Source organism: Crocuta crocuta, unplaced genomic scaffold (assembly GCF_008692635.1).
Source record: "Crocuta crocuta isolate KB4526 unplaced genomic scaffold, BGI_CrCroc_1.0 scaffold291, whole genome shotgun sequence".
Taxonomy (NCBI): domain Eukaryota; kingdom Metazoa; phylum Chordata; class Mammalia; order Carnivora; family Hyaenidae; genus Crocuta; species Crocuta crocuta.
In genome coordinates this window covers 3,535,754-3,541,973 of record NW_027527977.1, presented here as the reverse complement: position 1 = coordinate 3,541,973, position 6,220 = coordinate 3,535,754, and positions in this window count along the sequence as shown.

The following is a 6,220-nucleotide window of genomic DNA, read 5'->3' as shown; positions in this document are numbered from 1 at the left end:
GTGCCCTAGAGAGCAGGGGTAGGGACAGAGGTCCTGGGGCCTCCGGTGATAAGGGGAGAAGAGGAACAAGGAGAAGAGATTATGAGGAAGCACCCAGGCAGTGGGAGAAAAATCTAGAGGGTGTGGTGTCTCGGAAGCCTAGTGAAAAGGAGCTTTGGGGCCAAGAGAGCGATCCACTGTGTCCTGCTGCCCCCTCCCCCCCAACACAGACACCAGGTAAGAGGGGGTGAGACCCGGCCACTGGTGCAGCTTCACGGTGGCCGTGGGACCAAGGTGGGCGCAGTGCAGTCTCGGTGGAGTCGAGGGGAAGGTTTAAGTGAGACGTGGGGAAGAAGGAGCGTGGCCCTCAGGTGCGGATCATTCTTTGTAGACTTTTGCTGTAAATGAGAGCAGTTAACTAGTAGGGGCAGAAGGAGGCCGGAAAGAGGTATTTTTCGGTTTGATTTTTTTTTTAATTTTGGTTTTGTTTTAAGATTGGAGAAACAACAGCTTTTTGGTACGCGCATGGGAGTGATTTAGCAGACTGGGAAAAATTGATGAGGCAGGGTTGGGTGGAATTAGCATGGCAATATTCCTGAGTAGGGAAGAGGAATGGGATTAAGTGGCTTTGGATTGGAGCACAGATAGATGAGGGGTCAGCAAACTTTTCTACAAAGGGCCAGACAAGTAAATATTTTAGTATGTGCGGGTATACAGTCTCTGTTGCCACTATTCAGCGGTGTGTCTACAGCCAATACACACAGCACATAAACGAACGAGCATGGCTATGTTCCAGTCAGACTTTATTTAGAAATTTTAATTTCAGATCACTTTCACATGTTGCAAAATATATTCTTGTGATTCCCCACCCCCACCGTGATTATTTAAAAACTAACAGCCATCCTTAGCTGGCATGCTGTACTGAAATAGGGAGTAGACCTGAATGGCCCACAGTCCATGGTTTGCTGACTCCCAATTTAGGTGACAGACAGGAAAGTTGACACAGATGGATACAAATAAACTGGGATATAAGTGGGGTGAGGAGAATCTGGGAATTCTCCCGAGTGCTTCGATCTTCTGTTCAGTAGGGCCCTGAGAAAGAGGAGAAAGTACAGAGGGTTTGAGGAGAGAAACAAACGGCAAAAATACAGAGAGTGACTTGACCAAGAGCCTAGTAAGTAGAATGATTCTCCATGCAGCATGAAGGCCCCCTTTGAGGTCTGTAGTCATGAATCTGAAGTGAGATCTCTTCAGTGGAATTGTGTTTTTCGCCAGCCACAATCGGCTACATGGATGGGGACTCAGAGGTGTCAGAAAGTTGGGCTTTCACAGCTGTGGTTTTGCCAAGGGAGTTTTAAGGGAGGAGACCACAGAAGTTGAGTTTATACAAGACAGTGATTACTATAGTGTAGCAGGATTTTCGCACAGAGAGTTGTGACAACGAGGCTTTTCTTTCCAGGAAGCAACTATTCTGGCCAGCACTGCTCAGTTGGGTTCGTACCAAAGGACTGAGCCCAGAACGCCATGTGGTGTAGTTTTTGTATATTTTCCACTTCTTTGTCTCCCATATATGGTAACATACAAACATGTAGTCTGATTAAGTGGTCTCATGTTACAAGGTCGTGAGGGATGTTGTCACGTAGTACACATGTAACCAGGTTGCCTTGAGGGTTTTTTTTTCCTTAGGGAGGAGACCTTACCACAATAGTTGTAGGGTTGTGATGCCTAGCAAATAAACCAACAGGATGCCCAGTTACATTCGAACTTCAGATAAACAACAAATAATGTTTCAGTATAAGCATGTTGCATGATTAGGAGGGAGGAAGAACATAAGGCAGTCGAGGGGGTGTTATGNGGAGAGGGCCACCAGGAACCAGGGAGGTAGAATCGAATGCTTGACCTTGAGATTATAGGCAGTTGGAGCTATTGGTTGTGACAAGGCTTAGGGTTCAACTGTTGGGATGAGTGAGTAGCACTGAGTGGAGGACGAGACCACTGGTGGTAAGGAATTCAAGGAGCTCACTGTTCAGAGGGACTACATACGTAGGTAGCATATTGATAATGCTGGAAGGGGGCTGAAATAATTGCATACTTCCCATGTACCCAGCACTGTGTCAGGACTTGAAATAAAGAAGAATCAGTGTTCGAGTCTAGGTTGACACGGAAAGGTCACTTAGAATTAGGTCAGGGAGGTTCTTGACTGTTAGGCTAAGAAATTTACCAGCATTAGTTTTTTTTTTTTTTAATGTTTTATTTATTTCTAGGAGAGAGAGAGAGACAGCGTGAGCAGGGGAGGGTCAGAGAGAGAGGGAGTCACAGACTCCGAAACAGGCTCCAGGCTCTGAGCTGGCAGTCAGCACAGAGCCCGACGCGGGGCTCGAACCCACGAACCGCGAGATCATGACCCAAGCGAAAGTCGGGCGCTCAACCGACTAAGCCACCCAGGCGCCCCTTACCAGCATTAGTTTAATATCCTTCCCCTCCCCATGACAAGAAATAATGAAATCAGTACAACTCATCCATGTGACATACCTGAATATGGTAGGTTTTATTTTTATTTTTTAATTTTTTTTAAGATTGTATTTTTAAGTAATCGTTACAGCCAATGTGGGGCTCGAACTCACAACCCCAAGATTAAGACTTGCATGCTCTTCTGACTGAGCCAGCCAGGCAGGCACCTGGAGAGGTTTTAAACATGGACTTGAAATCTATTATGTTACAATATTACATAAACTGGGGTTGGGTAAATTGCACTTGGTTCTTTTCAAGCTTTCATAATCTTCTGGCTACTTCTAAAATGCAAGTAATTTAGAAAATAGTTTAAGGACTTTTTTTTTTTTTTGACCGGAGCAAATGAGTAAAATCATACTGAATAGAAAGAGGAAGACTGAGCCCTTAAAATATGCACCGGACACAGGTTGGCCTAAGGAGGGGTCAGGGAGGAGCCATGATGGGCTGGGTCTGTGACCTGAAAGGAGGTGTCCGGTCAGACCTTTGAGAAGAAGGAAGGAGCAAGCAAACATTATTTTGCTAATCAATGTCTCTGTACTGCTTCAGTGTGCACTCACTTCCCTCTCCCCCATAGTACCTACTGGTTGTCACTGGCATTTGGAAAAAACTAGAAGTCAAGGAAGACAAAAAGGGGCCTTTAGAGATGCCAGGTTCTCAAACTACAGTCTGTGTCCTGCAAGATGTTGGCTAACATGCAGCTGCTGCTGCGTAAGATGTAAGCTCCACTTTTTTGTCCAACCAGAAATGGACAATTACTGGCTTATTTGCACAGTATTGATAGAATAAGTTCAGGAGGAAATTGCAGCTTTGGGAGAAAAGCAGCAAACCAACAGCACATGCAGAGAAATTACTGGGGCCTAGAAGGGATGCCCACGCCTTAAGTGAAAGGGAACAGGTGATGGTTAAAAGCCCTGAACCTAGTCCAGAGACTAAGGCGCAGAAAGCAGAGAAGGGGTTTGCAGAGAGCATCCTTAGTCCTAACACAACTCTTGACACTGATAAATCAAAAAATACTTGCTGAATGAATGAATGAATATGGATTAGTGAAAGAAATTCTTTGGAATTTCCTAGGTTTTCTTTTTATGTAAGTTTATTTATTTGGAGAAGAGATTGAGAGAGAGAGAGAGAGAGACCTTGAACAGGGGAGGGTCAAGGTGAGGGAAAGAGAGAATCCCAAGTAGGCTCTGCACTGGCAGGGCTTTTACCCATGAACTGAGAGATTGTGACCTAAGCCAAAACCAAGAGTCTGACTAGTGGACTGAGCCACCCGGGTGCCCCTCCTAAGGTGTTTTTGACTACTTAACCAGATATGTGGCCTTGGGCAAGTTAATTAACATCCCTCAATTTCCTTATCTGAAGAAGATGCAAAGATGAAATGAGATAGCTCTTCACAGTTAAAAGTTGTGACTGTTGCTGTTGCCCATAGAAAAAGACCTAGGGAGCAGTCATTGGTGGGAGCAGGTTTTTAGAAATAACTTGAGAATTAAAAGGGGGGGGGAGGAGGAGCTTTAACATTTTTGGAAATTCTGGAACCTACGAGAAATTTTTCCAAGTAAAGTTAAAAAAGTTGTTTGCTTTCTATTACATGTCAACTCCTGTGGAAGACCATTTTATATGTATTATCTGGAAACAAATCCCTGGAGATTTCAGGTAACATCCTAAAAAATACAACAATTTTACAAATAGCAGCAGGTAAACAGTGTAAGACTTCAACCCAGACTGTTGGATGTCAAAACCCATATTACTGGGGCACCTGGCTGTCTCCGTCAATAGAGCATGAGACTCTTGATTTTGGGGTTGTGAGTTTGAACCCCATGTTGGGTGTAGAGCTTACTTAAAAATAAAATCTAAAAAGCAAAACAAAACGAACCCATATTATTTCTACTCCACTAACATTTAAGCTCAAGTATCTTAGACTGGTAAAGGTGACTTTAGTCTGGCTCCCAGTACAGAGCCCACCTCTCAGCAATAGTGACTTCTAGATTGGGGACCATAATTATATCTCTTAAGACACAGTCTCACTCCTTTTTAATGATGCTAATTATTCAAAGGTTCTTACCAAAAAAATTAAAATTAGTCTCTATCAATTTGCCCCACTTTGGCGTTGGCTCTGGCCTCTGCAGCTGCCCAGGGGAAGTTCAGGGCTGCCTATAGGACATGGGGCCACGTCGTTAGGATCGATGTGTTGCCACTCCACACAGCTGCGCACACAGTGGACACTCAGATAGTACTTGCTGCATCGAGCTGTCCTTGCCTTTTCTCACAACGACTGCTGACAGATGAAACAGCTCCTATTTCAATCACCCTACGATGAATGAGCGCTTCTTGTGTATCGTGTGAGATGCTGGCTCCAAGCCGTGAGAACCCTCATGGGAAGATAAAATTATGCTCTCCTTAATTCATTCAGTCAAGAAGCATTTATTGAGGGGCTCCTGGATAACTCAGTTGGTTGGGCGTCTGACTCTTGGTTTTGGTTCAAGTCATGATCTCACTGTTCATGGGTTCAAGCCCCACGTCAGGCTTCGAGTTGGTGATGCAGAGCCTGCTTGGGATTCTCTCTCCCTCCCCCACTTGCTTGCTCTCCCTCTCTCAAAATAAATAAATAAACTTAAAAAAAAAAAGAAAGAAGAGGCATTTATTGAGCACCTACTATGCACCAGGCACTCTTCTAAGTGCTAGGAACATGTCACCAAACAAGGGCACTTGCCTTTGTGGAACTTTTCTCTTGTGAGCAAATAGAGAGTGCTTAATGGATATGTGATCTTTTAGAAAGTGGTAAGTGCTAGGGGAAAACATGGAAGCAGGTAAGAGGAATTGGAAGTGTCAGAGTGGGAAGTGTGCTGGTTTCCATTTAAGTAGGATGGCCATGTATGGGAAGGCGAGGCAGTGAAAAAGGCATCTGTGAGGTTATGGGGGGAAAGAGGAGGGAGAGCAGAGGAAATGGCCTGTGCAAAAGTCCTGAGGTATAAGCCTGCCCAGTGGGCAGGAGCTGAATGAGCCAGGTGAAGGGGAGCAGGAGGCTCCTTTGAGGGATGTGGGTTTGAGCTGCACTATCCTGCGCAGTGACCTCTAACCATGCATGGCTCCCGAGCTCTTGAAATGTGTATAGTCCAAACTGAGATGTGCTGTATGATTAAAGGACGTGCCACATGTCAAAACCATTGAATGAAAACAAGAGTGTAAAATTTCTCAATGTTTATATGGAGTCCATGTTGAAATAATGATATTTTAGAGATACTACATTAAATAAAATGTACTATTAAAATTGGGGCACCTAGGTGGCTCGGTTGGTTAAGCATCCCACTCTTGATCTCACCTCAGGTCATGATCTCACTGTTCATGAGAATGAGCCCTGACTTGGGCTGCACTGACAGCATGGAGCCTGATGGGATCCTCAGTCTCCCTCCCAGCAGGGGTGGGGGGGGATAGGGGCAGAGAGAGAGGGAGACAGAGGATCCCAAACAGGCTCTATGGTGACAGCAGAGAGCTCAGTTTGGGACCCTAACTCACAAACGGTGAAATCATTAACCTTAACCGACTCAGCCACCCAGGTGTCCCTTAAAAATTTTTGAAAAAATATATACTACTAAAGTTCATTTCACCTGTTTCTTATTACTTTTTTATTATGACTACTAAAAAATTTAAAATGCCACATGTGGTACCTATTTTATATATATAAGTTTAATATATTACATATATTATTATTTATATATGTTATATATTTTATAAT